We start from the raw sequence: 12,677 nt of genomic DNA, 5'->3' as shown, positions 1-12,677 counted from the left end.
CTGAAGGCACCTTTTCACCCCCTTGGCTCGCCCTAAAATGTGAGCGTTGAGAGGGAAGCTGAAGCAAAGAGAGTAAAAGGCCCGAAGGAGCTGCCTGATGTGGTTCTACCTGTTGTTGGCACACACGGCCTTCGCCCAGCTGCTAGTTAAAACCTGTGCTGCAGCAACGCAGGAGAAAGGCCTGGTGACCCACACCCACAAAGAAGACGGCCAGGAATGCCCTACGGAGCTGCTCCCCTCCGAGTGTTGGGGTCACCGTCATTGGAACTGACTTGACAGTAATGAGTGTGGTCTTCCCCCCTCCCCCCTGGTTGACAAACAATGCCCAGAGTAAGAAATGACTTCCATCCAATCAGGAAAACCGCATCCCTACATGAAGAGTTGAAGCTCAAGGGCTTGTCCTTTAGCAGAAGCCCAAGTTAGAGAAGGGATTCTTTGAAAGGAATATGTGGGTGTGCACTGAGCCCAAACAAGATTTACAGGAGCCACGTGGCTTTTGAGAGCACTGCACCGACAGCAGCACGGTCAGGTTTGCCAGAGAGGAGAGCCAGCGCAGCCGTGAGACACCTGACAGGAGACCGCGAGGCAATGACAGCAGGCTGCCTCACCGCGAAAACGGTCACCTCATTTGGACACGTTTATGCTGACGTTTATCCATTAGCAAAGTAAATATCTGTCCAAACTGTCTTCCAAGCTCGAAACTCTCTGGTATTCGTGTCAATTTGACACTAGCATAAGTTGGATGTTAATTCCAGTGGATTGGTTTTGTTCATGAAAGCATAATTTCAGTAATATAAATGTCGTTAAAAAGATCTTAGAAAGTACACCTCAAATGTAAAGATAAAAAGAGTGAGGCGGATTTATCCGACCGACCCAAGCCACCCTTACTGGGGTAATCCAAACCCAATATCTCCAATATTCTATAATGTTAAATAGATATGTTAGTGTGTAATTATGTTGTTTTTAAATAAACTAAGTTTTTATACAGAAGACGTGTGCTTTTGTTCCCGTGTCAGTTTGACCCATGGCGTAGAGGTAGGGATACAAGATCTGACTGCAAACCTCGTGTCCCATCAAGAGGCAACCATTAGGATCCTGGCTGGGTTTCGGGATTGCCCCAGATCAGTGTTTCCTTTGTCACACCTGCTGCCTTCCACCTTCTTGGAAACCGCCATGGACTCGATTTTGACTCCTAGCCACCCTGTAGAACAGGGTAGAGCTGCCCTGTAGGTTTTTGAAACTATGTACAAGAGTGGAAAGCCTCATCTTTATCCTGTGGAGCTGCTGGTAGTTTGGAACTACTGATCCTGGGTTAGCAGCTCACTGTGAAACCACTGTGCCACCCGGGCTCCAGCCCTGTACCATGGAGCAGCACTGTGTATAGCAGGAAGAATCTCTCTTGGCAGAGTGGTTGTACGTTGGGCTGAGATCTGCATGGTCAGCAGTTCGGAACCACCAGCAGCTCTATGGGACAAGGACGGCTTTCCACTCCCCTGGTGGTACGTTTAGGCACCAGACGGCTAACCCAAAGGCTGCTGAACCTGCTGCTGAAGCTCCTTGGGAGAAAGTTGTATCGTCCTGCTTGCCTTAAGGATCACAGCCATGGAAACTTGGTGGGGCTGTTCTCAGCCCTGTAGGCTCACTATGAGCTGGAATCGCTCCACGGCTGTGGGTTTGGTCTATGTGGAATCAAACTGACAGCAAGAGGAGATGGGATGCTTGGGGGGACAGTGAGTGTATCTTAGAGGGGCAGGAACTCCTGGGGAAAGGAGGGTCGGATAATGGGATTTATGTCACGGAATTGTCCACGCAGCAGGTGGCGGCTGGATTCAGGAGATTGAGTCCGGGTGGGGGCTGTGAGTGGGCTATGCGAGAATAGCAGTGGGTGTTCTGAGCAATGTGGGCTGTGAACCAGGGCAGAATTCCTGCCTTGGACTCTGGGAGAATCCCATTGGCTAGCAGCTCTTAAGTTCTTGGGAATGCCCGTAAGCCTCACAGAAGCCCACCTGAAGGCTTGAGTGCATTCACCATCATCGTCTATCTTCTGTCCGCCCACCCACGATTGAGTTGTCAAGTCTGTTCTTCGGGTGGATTAAGTCAACCAAGTGTTGCTGGATTCCTCACCTTCCTGGCTGATTGTGATCTCGCTTCCATGGGCCACTTTTTGTGTGTAGCCACATCCTCATCCTCCCCGCCCCTGCCCCTACCCCACCCCCACCAGACCTGTGCCCTGTCCTGGGCAACCTGCCTTGTCTGCTGGTGCTGCTGGCCCCTGCTTGCTCGCTCGCTCCCGCTCTAATCCCTCCCTCCCTCTGCCTCCTGCAACCCGGTGATGGGAAGGCACTGGTCCAGCTGCCTCTCAGACCCAGGCTTTGGTGCTTTCTGGGTCTGGGTAGGTTACAGGGTCTGTCTGTCTGTCTGCTGGGGAATGTCATATTACCTTGCCTGGCAAACGGAAGTGCCTCACTACTTAGGATGCCAGCTGACTAAAACTGGGTAGGTGCCATGCGTGTGCGCGCGCGAGCATGTACGTGTATGTGCGTGTGTACATACGTGCCTTGGTACTGTTGTGTGCTGCCCACTGATAACTAGAGAGCTGAGGACGTCCTCGGCGATCACCTTGGGACTTTTCACTTTGTATTGTGACCTGGGGCAGGGTTTACAGAGCAAACCTGTTTTCTGGTCAATAACTTGGACCTATTTCGCTACACGCCATTGATGATCAAGAAAAATGTTGCCCTCTCTTCCCATCTCTGTCCCCCGACCCCTTGTAGGCTGCTCTCTGGGGGCTCTTGTTAATCTCCCATGTCTCCTGCAGCGGCGAGCAGGTAGATCTACCACTTGGTTCCCTACCTGTCCATGGAAGCTAGCGCCTTCTAGGACTTTTCCAGCTTCCCCGTGTCGCCCAGGCATCACGGGACATCAAGCCATAGGTCTTCCTCCTCCTGTCCCTCTTGGGGCCAAGTGGGGTGTGGGGTGCTCCCCAGGGGCCTGTCAGCTGGGACTGTCCACCCCGCTCCTTTCTCCCTAGCGGCCTGCTGGGCTGCAGCTCTGTCAGGGCTGCGGGGCCTGCTCTGGACACCCCGTCACAACATCACTGCTTTTTCTTGTGTGTTTCAAACTCCTGCAGACAGTGAGGTCACCTTCCACACTTCCAACTCGGTGATGTCAATTCCATTTCCATGCCTCGCCACCTTCCTCATCACTGCCCTGCAAACCAGGTGGCCTCCACAGACAAGCTCAGCACCCCCTGCCCCGACCCAAACCCCAATGACTAATACCCCACTAAGAGCCGTTAACGTCCTTCAGAGGTGCATGTGCCCTTTTGTGACCCACTGGCGTTTCCCCCCCCAGTGTGACATCCTGAAGGGTCAGCCACGGCGTGGCACCGTGGTGCAGTAGGGGGAGTTTATAAGACCTGCCTAGCCAAACAGTTGGGTGGGGCTATGCAAATACTTCCAGCAAGCGGATTGATTGCTTGCTAATAAGGCATACCAGGTTCACACCAGCCTTGTGGGGTGGGGCCATGCAAATAAGGTGTCTGGAACCCTAATGAGATCATTTTGTTTCATACTTTTATTGGCATATAATTCACATCGTTACCATTCAATAGTTTAATCACATCTAGAAGAGTTGTACAATTATCCCCACAATCAATTTTAGAACATTTTCTTCGCTCTTGTGAGGACTGGTCAGTTTGACCAACATGCTAGGTTTAAAAACGAGCCCAGCTGGTGTTGTGGGTTATGCATTGGGCTGCTAATCACAAGATCAGAAGTTCGGAACCACCAGCTGCTTCGCATGAGGAAGACGAGGCTTTCTCCACTCCCACCCACTCACCTGTAAATACAGTCGGAAGCCCCCTGATGGCCATGAGTTTGAGAGATTTCAAAGTGAGCCATTTGTCGACAGAAGAGGGAAGCCCACCACTGAGAAGAGGAGAGGAGGATGGGCAAGTCTCTGTACCTTGGGGCTCCTGCGCTGAGAACCTCCTAAATCCAGGGGACTGGCAGCCCCAACACCAGAGATGATGCCAGATGACAAGAGATGGTAGCAGCAGACCCACAAGACTGGCGTGAGGTGGCACAGTGAGGGGTGTGCCAGCCCAAGATGGAGAGCTGAGCGTCTTTGGGCATGAGCCTTCATGACATAGTGGGGTACCCTCAAGGCACTTGTTGGCAGAGCTAAAGAGCTTGGTAACATTTGCTTGAGCTGGCCTGAGAGGCTGAGGGTCAGGGTTTGGGAGAGTCCTCTCTGTGGGCATGTCTGAGAAGCTGCCCTGACCGAAGAACTGTATTCTGAACTGTAACCTGTGACTTCCCTCCTAGCCCCCCTGACTGTCCGTCTGGTCTGTGAATTTGGTGTGGCCACTGCAATGGATCAGCCAACCCAGCAGGGACAGCTGACCGCAGAATTGGTTAAAGGGTTGGTGAGGGGAGGAGCAGCCGACCTGTACCTCATGGAATTCTGCTCTGGTATTGATTTTCCTCTCTGCTTCTTGAAATTCCACCAGGAGGTGTGCCATCCCTCTACCAGCCCTTCCTGACCTGCCCAAGGATTCTGCCCTTGTATTGCCTGCCCTGGTGTTGACTTTCTGAATGCCTCTGCCAGCTCTCAGGAGCCACCCCCCCCCACCCCCCATCCTTTCCCCTGCCTACCTCGGGGCCACACCTCTCCTCACAGCCAAGTCATGTTTCAATGGGGAGGCCTAGTGCCAAGGCCAGTCTCCCCCACCCCGTCTTCGGGGGTTGACTCTTCTCAGCGCTTCCTTCCCGGACTCCTGGATTGATCATTTGTTGTGTCTTGTCTTCTCTGCCCCGCTCCAGAGAGCTCGTCAGCGGAACAGAAGCAGGCAGGGCCCCGACCACCAAGCACCTGTGCACCTTCATGCCCTCTTAGTCCCTGCACCCGGGGCTAAGGATGACATCCAGCTCGCAGAGTGAGCCAGGGACTAGACGGGGCCCCGTGAGTCCTGGGCGATCCCAGCCACCTGCCCTCTGGACTAGTGCTCCCAAAGTGGCCCTTCTCCCTTTATACAGTGAAGTACGTATGTGGAGGGTGTGTACAGAAAAGTCTAGAAAATAATGTAACGAAAATCCATCTCTCTTCCCCCCCTTCTATCAGGGCCTCTGTTGTCACGGCTTCCAGATCGTGTGTGTGTGTGTGTGTGTGTGTGTGTGTACTGAGGTGAAATTCACAGAACATAAGCATGTGTGTGTACTGAGGTGAAATTCACAGAACATGTGTGTGCGTGTGCGTGTGTTTGTGTGTGTGTGTGTGTACTGAGGTGAAATTCACAGAACATGAGCCTAGCAGAGAAAGCCTTATCCCCAAATGCCTCGGCAGCTGCAGGTCTCGAGGCTTAGGGCTGAGCACACACATTGTGGGGCACACAGGCTCCGTGACACCTGGCAACCCTAAGGGACTTCCTGTCTTGATGGGTCTTAGCAGATGCCATGGCAAAGAGACCCGCGGAACTCCTGGTGAAAGGAACCGCCGCCTGGCCCATCTCTGAGGGCCTCCTTCTAGACCAGCGTCTGCGTTCCTCCAGTGAGTGGCCCGTCCGGGTGGGTGGAGAGTGTGGTCTTGTGGGCTCACAAGGTTTCCGCTGCCTGTTCTCTGGAAGCAGACTGCCGGCCTTTGTTCCTAGTCTGCCTTGGTTTGGAAGCGCTGCCAAAACCCACAGGTGACCCTGCTGGTGCCCTCATGTCCAGCGTCACGGTGATGTAGAAGACAACAGACAGACAAATGGGGCTGGCAGTTAACCACTTGGCTGCTGAGAAGTTGGCGGTTTGAACCCGGCGGCCATGTCTCGGGAGCGGGAGAACGATGTGGCCGAGGGAACCAACCGTGTGGGGCAGTTTGACTGTGTCTCGATGATTAAGTGCCCCCAACATCTTCTCCCAGCCCTCTGCTGGCACTGTCATGGGAGTGCCTGCTCTTGTATGCACCCCCCCGACCCCAAGATAGTAAATATGAACTTCTACCCGAATCCCTCCCGACGCCGTCTGAGCAGGTACGTTGTGCGCAGAAGCGGGACTATGTCCCGAAGACCCTCGTGTAGACCCTGCAGGACCCAGTAGCACTGCCCCACAGCCTGGTTAGTTCAGTCCCCACCTCCCAGGCAGCCGCACCTGCAGCCCCCCCACCTCCCCAATCAGGGGCTCGCCTCAGAAGCAGAGACTAAACCACAGTCCGGCGTGTCTGCTCTCTTTCTCTGTGACTCACTCTACGCTGTCTTTCTTCCCTCCATTGAAAAACCAGCTGCCATACTACCCCCAAAAGTAACCCCCTAAAAACCAGCTGCCATCAAATAGAGCGAAACCCGAGGCCCCACGAGTGTCCACTGAGTAGAACTGTGCCCCACGGGGTTTTCCCCAAGCCGACTGCCAGGCCTTTCTTCTGAGGGACTTCTGTGTGGCTGGGTCCTGACCACTAGGTAACTGGGGGTGGGGTAGGGTGCACTTGACTCTCTAACCTCTTGGTGCCAGCCCAGGGATGGGGTTAACAATTTGCACTACTCTGGCTCTGTCTCACCTCTTAATGTCTGTGAGCCCAGGTGGCCGCATGGTTCTGTGTTGAGCAGCTAACCGCAGGGCCTGCGGTTCGAAGGCCCTAGTCCCCCCACAGGAGAATGAGGAGGCTTTCTACTCTTATAAAGTCCCAGTCACAGAAACCCACAGGGGCAGTTCTGCCATGCCCCGTAGCATGACTGGATGGCAGGGAGTTTTGGGGGGGGTTATTTTGGAACGTGAAATCGGACTGCACCCTGCAATGATCGTCCACCAGGGGGCAGCCATTCATTCCGGGTCATTCTGGAGCCAGAGCGAGCCAGCAAGGAGCGTCCCTGTTCCCTAACCAGGAAGTTAGCCCTCCTGTTTTGCACCCTCACCTGGCCAGTGCCGGCTGCCTCTTCTCCAGCTGGGACTCGCCTCAGAAACATGGAGCCTGAACTGCCGTCAAGACTTAACTGTGTGTCCCCTCCCGCCGTGCCCCCCATCCCCGTGGTTCACACTTCTCTGTGCCTGCTATTAAAACCCTTCTCCCCGCACCTCTCCTCAGAGAGGTGCAGGGGTGGGTCCAGAGCACAGCAGTCAAGCGAAGATCGCAGCCAGTGAGTTATGCATGTTTTGGGAGCTCTGGTGAGGTTCTGGTGACGCCCTGAGCTGCTAACTGCAAGGTCAGCAGTTCAAAACCACCAGAGGCTCCTTGGGAGAGAGATGAGGTTTTCTACTCCTGTGAAGATTTAGTCTTGAAAACCCACAGGGCCAGTTCTGTCCTGTCCTCCAGGGACACTATGCGCCATCCGTGACTCGATGGCGGTGGGTTTGCAGGGGGAAGGTTTTTGGAGCGTGTGTTCATGTTCCGTTCACACGACACAGTAGACTGTTAGTGCGCAGTCACGTGACGAAGAAGTTTGAGGTGGGAGAATCACCAAACCAAGAGGGACCCACGGTGCTGGGAGAACGGGGCCCGTAGTCTAGCTCAGTGCAGGGGAGGCCGGAGCCTTCCAGTGGCCAAGAGACGAAATGCGCTGTCTGGGGAGAGCACCAAGCAACGCTGGACAGGACGCGGTGTGTACGTCTAGCTTTGCAGTGGGCCAGCTGAGCCCCACCCGCTGTTCTGCCGCATTTAATGATCAGTTGTGGTCCCTCGTCTTTCTGGTGAATGCCGGTTCAGCTGGGCCAGTTCCCCCACAGCGCTGGCTTGACGGTCATCTGGGGGAGAACGGTAGCTTCCGTGGTATGGAGTCTTTCTGACTGGTGCAGTGAGGACTGGTGGGAGGTCTTACCTTGAAATTGACTGAGTGTGTGTGTGTGCGTGTGTCTCCTGAGCTCCACAGAGCTTTTCAAACAGGAGTACAGAGAGTGGATGGAAGAGGGAGAAGCAGAGAGGACGGCGGAGGCAGGGGACCTCATAAAAAAGCTGCCATGTGCGTTTCACGGCCGCAACAGTGGAGACAGGCTGGACGGGCCCTGCAGCAGACACGGATGGTGGTAACAGATGGCAGGACCACAAGGAGCTGCCTCCGCAGGTGGCACACATGGCTGGCCTTCCTCCGCAGGTGGCACACATGGGCCACAGCAGCTTCCCATGATGCTGTCCTGGAGAACGTAGGTTCCCAATCTTGTTTGGCCTCCTGCTCCGTTTTCAAGTAAAAAAAAAAAAAGTTACTCAGCCCCCACCCTCAAATTAAAGACCATATTTCAGGATAAATCCAGCTCCCCACCAGACTGTTTCCTAGTGCCCCTCGGGGGGCAGTATCCTCCACTTTAGTAAACAATGTTTTTAGAAGAGCTCAAGGCACAGCGAAACCCCTTTCTGTCTCTTTAATTGGGGCCATTGAATGAAATCTTCATCAAGTTCACGGCAAAGATAATGGAACGAAAACTTCAGGGCCCACATACAAGGGCACGGCCGGAGAAAGTCACAGATAGGTGGCTAAGCCCTCATCAGGCCACAACTGGCAATCCTCAGAGAGCCAGCGAACTTGATTTCTGGAGTCGGTGCAATTACAGTGCTCACCCCCAAATTGCAAAGTCTACAAGCACCAGGAGAGGCCGCCTGCCACAAGGGAAGAAGTTGATTGACACCATGGTGAAGAACCCCAGACATCAAATCGCTTCTCTGAAGCCCTGTCTGTGGTTGAGGAGGTTTTGACAAAGAACTAGTGGAGAGTTTAAAACGGCTCTGTGAACAAAAAGAGGAAAAGAGCAATTATGAAAAAGGAACCATACAGACAGAAAATTAACATACAAAACCAACTGGTTCTACACGCTAACAAACACACTAAGAACAAAATGCACAGGACAGTTTCATTCCTAGCAACATCAAAATTAATAAAGTACCGGGGAACTGATTACAAGGATCCACCTGTGACCTCCTCCCTGGGAGATGGACGGCAGAGAAAGGGGAGAGGGAGACTCCGGATAGGGCAAGATATGACAAAATAACAATCTATAAATTATCAAGGGCTCACGAGGGAGGAGGGAGCGGGAAGGGAGGGGAAAAAAAAGAGGACCTGATACAGAGGGCTTAAGTGGAGAGCAAATGCTTTGAAAATGATTAGGGCAAAGAATGTAGGGATGTGCTTTATACAATTGATGTATGTATATGTGTGGATTGTGATAAGAGTTGTATGAGCCCCTAATAAAATGTTTAGATAAAATTAATAAAGTACTCTGGAGTCAATTTAACCATCAGGCAATAGACTTGTGCACTTGTCCGGTGCTGAAAGAAATGAAACAAGATGTAAATAAGTGACCAGATGTCTTGTGTTCGTGGACCGGAAGACTTGGCGTTGTCAGGCGGAAATACTACCCAACCGCAGTCTGCAGATCCAACACGGTTCCTACAAAAATCCCGTGGTGTGGGTGTTTCTACTCACTGCCGTCGATCCAGTGGGGACTCACAGCGTCTCCTGTGGCTTTCCGAGACGGTAACTGTTCATGGGCATAGAAAGCCCAGTCTTTCTCCCACGAAGCTGATGGTGGATTTTGAACTGCCGACCATGCAGATCACAGCCCGACGCATAACCACTGTACCTCCAGGTCTCCCTAGTGTTCTACAGCCATGGGGAAAGTCATCCCAAGGTATCTAGAATTTTCTGTGCTGCGGAAGGCTGAAAGATGGCTCCTTAAAAGATACCTCAAATCCCTGGAGGGCATGGATGGGGCTCTGGAATGTTGTGAAGTGGGCGTGGCAGATAGGATTTGGATTCTGAGATGACACAATCCCAGGTTATCTGTACAAGCACCTAGTGACAGGTGGGTTTGGATCCCTATCCCCAACTCTCAGTTGAGCAGCCCAATGTCAGCCCCCCCGAGCTCCTAGAAAGGCCGAGGGAGAGAGGACAGACAGAAGACCGGGAAGACAGGCAGAGGGTGGAGTGATGAAGCCGGCACTGGAGCCCAGTGAGGCAGAGAGGAGATTCTCCCTTCAGGCCCAGTGGGAGTGCAGCCCAGCCCACACCTTGACCCCCGACCTCGGGCCTCCAGAATCACGCGAGAATAAGGTTTTGTAATCTTAAGCCATCTGGTTTGTGTTCAGTTGTTACGGCAGCCTTTGAAAAACTCAGGCGTGTGCTATACCCGCCTTTTGGTCCACCTTTCAGCAGTTCTGCTGCTGTGAATAGCCAACGTGCTGGAGGGGAAAACACATCATCCTGACTAATGCTTCTTTCTGGGAAGCGTCATAGCGCAAGGGGGCCTGGTGGCGTGGTGGTTACGTGTTGTTCTGTTAACTGCAAGGTCAGCAGTTTGAAACCACCAGCGGCTGAGAGAGAGAGAGAGAGAGAGAGAGAGAGAGAGAGAGAGAGAGAGAGAGCGCTTTCTACTCCTGTAAAGAGTTCCAGTCTCGGAAACTCCTGGGGGCAGTTCTACCCCTGCCCTATCAGATTGCTATGACTCGATGGCAGCAAGTTTGGGATTTGTTGTTTGCAAGAGAGCGAAGAGCAGGTCCAGCTTCCCAAGCAGACAGCTGGAAGATGGGGGCGATAGCCAATTGTTCACTGACCCAAGGTGCTGGTGGGCCAAGCTGCATGTGAGACCAGCGAGCGCCGCCCCACTTGTGGCTGTCACTCCCAAGGAGGCATCAGGAGCGGGGATGGCCTGAAGCAAACCAGCCCTCACTAGCACATAGCCTGGCCCTCCGGTGGTCATCAGGCAAGTGAACAACGCTCCCTGGGAGGGCCCTGAGAGCATCTGTGTCCTCCAGTTACTCCTATGTTCCCCGGTCCCCCTTTAGTCCCCAATAAAAGACTGAGGCCACAAATATGCAGAAGCAGGTCCAGACCTAAGAACTCAGTGGCCAGGCTTGACAGCAGATGAGATACAGCTGAAGAAGGAATCGATGTCTGGGACAATGGGCTTGCACTCGTCTGAGCCTTCTATCTCCACGAGGGTGGCTAGAATGAACCCCACTCTCAAGGTGAGCTGATCATTCCTGGAGTCACTCTCCAACACAGAGGTCCTGTTTGAAGTCCCCAAGGCCACCTCAGGCGTAGGGCCATGTTACTTGATGCATGAGTGCAGAGCCAATATGTGGAGGGAGGGAACCGGTCAGTGGTGTCCAGATGTTTGGGTGGAGGGACTGGCATGGGGGTGGGTGAGGGTGCTGTTTCCTGTGTGGGAGGGAGCCAGCTCTTGAGCAAGTCATACCAGGAGAAAAACTGAGGGTGGTGCTTAACCACCTGCCTAGAAGATACCCCGTCTAGCCCTCTGGGAAGGCCCACGTTGAGTCTTGCCTGGAAAGGGCCTGTGGCCCAGTGTGCCCAGCTCACCCTCAGGGCCCATGTGGGCAACAGTGTGGGTCCTGCCTTCTCTCCAACAACCCTCCCCCATTATAAGCAAAGGAGGTGCCCAGGGTCTCAATGACATGCCTGAGCTGAGCCCTGAAACTCAGGTGGGCATGGGGCCTGGGCCTTTGTCCACCTGCAGACGAGCAGGGCCGAGGTACGCCTTCATGATGCCTGAGAAGTGGGACAGCCCTGAGAGCTGGGGGTCAGGGTTGTCAGGGTCCTGGTCTGGCCAGGGGCCAGGGGAGAGCAGGGGCCAGGGCACACAACTCTGCTCAGTGGCTGGGAAGTACCAAGCTTGTAACAGGCCTGCCCTCAGTCACAGGCGGCCCGAGTGGCTGTAAGGAGCCTGCACTGTGCCTGCAAAAGCGTGTGTGCCCCATTCATCTGCAGTGATTTCCCTGCCAGCACGCCCTAGCCTCAGGACTGCCCTCAGACCCCCAGTCCCAGACCAGGGCGCCTCCTGCTGTGGGTGCCTCAGAGTTGGTTCAGCCCCAGGAACATCTTCTCCCTTGGTCCTTGCTCCCCGGCCAGCCTCCCTGACTACAGAATCCACAGACTGCCCTTGCTGTCCCCCGTCCCCGCTGTGCCACCTTGTCTCAAGTGGCACCCACCTGGCCTCCAGGCCCTGCCTCACCACATCTCCACCTTAGCTCCTGGTCTCTCTGCCCTGGCCCCTCCCCCATGCCCTTCATTCCCACTGGAATTGGGTCCTGCTGGGACAGGGCAGGGAGTGTGCTAGGGAGACAGGGGTGGCTGCTCCCCGCCCACCGTGGCTGTGCCCTACTCAGGTCTTCATACCCCAGCAAGAAGGGACTGGCCTTGAGTTCCCTACCCCAGCGTGGGGCTCAGGCCCCTGCACCAGGTAGGAACAGCATGGTCCAAACCTCTCGGGCAGGGCCAGCACAGACTCCAGGTGTCCCCCTGCTCCAAAGTCCCACGTGGGTGGGGTCCAGGTGTGTCCTGTCCCCCCTTACCCCCTGCACTCCCCTCTGTTTGTTTGCTCCTGACCTAGCAACCACCCAGCCCTGCTGCACCTGCCCCGCCTTGGCCTTGGCCAGCTGCCGCCTGCTGAAGGGGGCCACACCTTGAAGCATGAGAGGCCTGGCGGAGCACACAGGACCTGATCCTGGTGACCCAGGCAGCAGGACCCCTAGCTGCAGGTTGTCCATCTCGGAGCCCGTGTCCATAGCTTCCTCTCTAGGCCGCCAAAGTGGTGTGAGGGGTGGGACACCAAAGAGGAGCCTTTAGCCACCTGTGACCAAGCCAGGTCTAACTGCCAAATGGGGAGGGTGGCTGAGCAGGGTGGGGGTGCTGTAGCCTCACCCCCCAGACAAGGCCACCGGCAAGTGTGTGTCTCACTCGGCCTGGCACCGGGGCA

Source organism: Tenrec ecaudatus, chromosome 3 (assembly GCF_050624435.1).
Source record: "Tenrec ecaudatus isolate mTenEca1 chromosome 3, mTenEca1.hap1, whole genome shotgun sequence".
Lineage (NCBI taxonomy): Eukaryota > Metazoa > Chordata > Mammalia > Afrosoricida > Tenrecidae > Tenrec > Tenrec ecaudatus.
Note: the sequence above shows the minus strand (reverse complement) of the source record.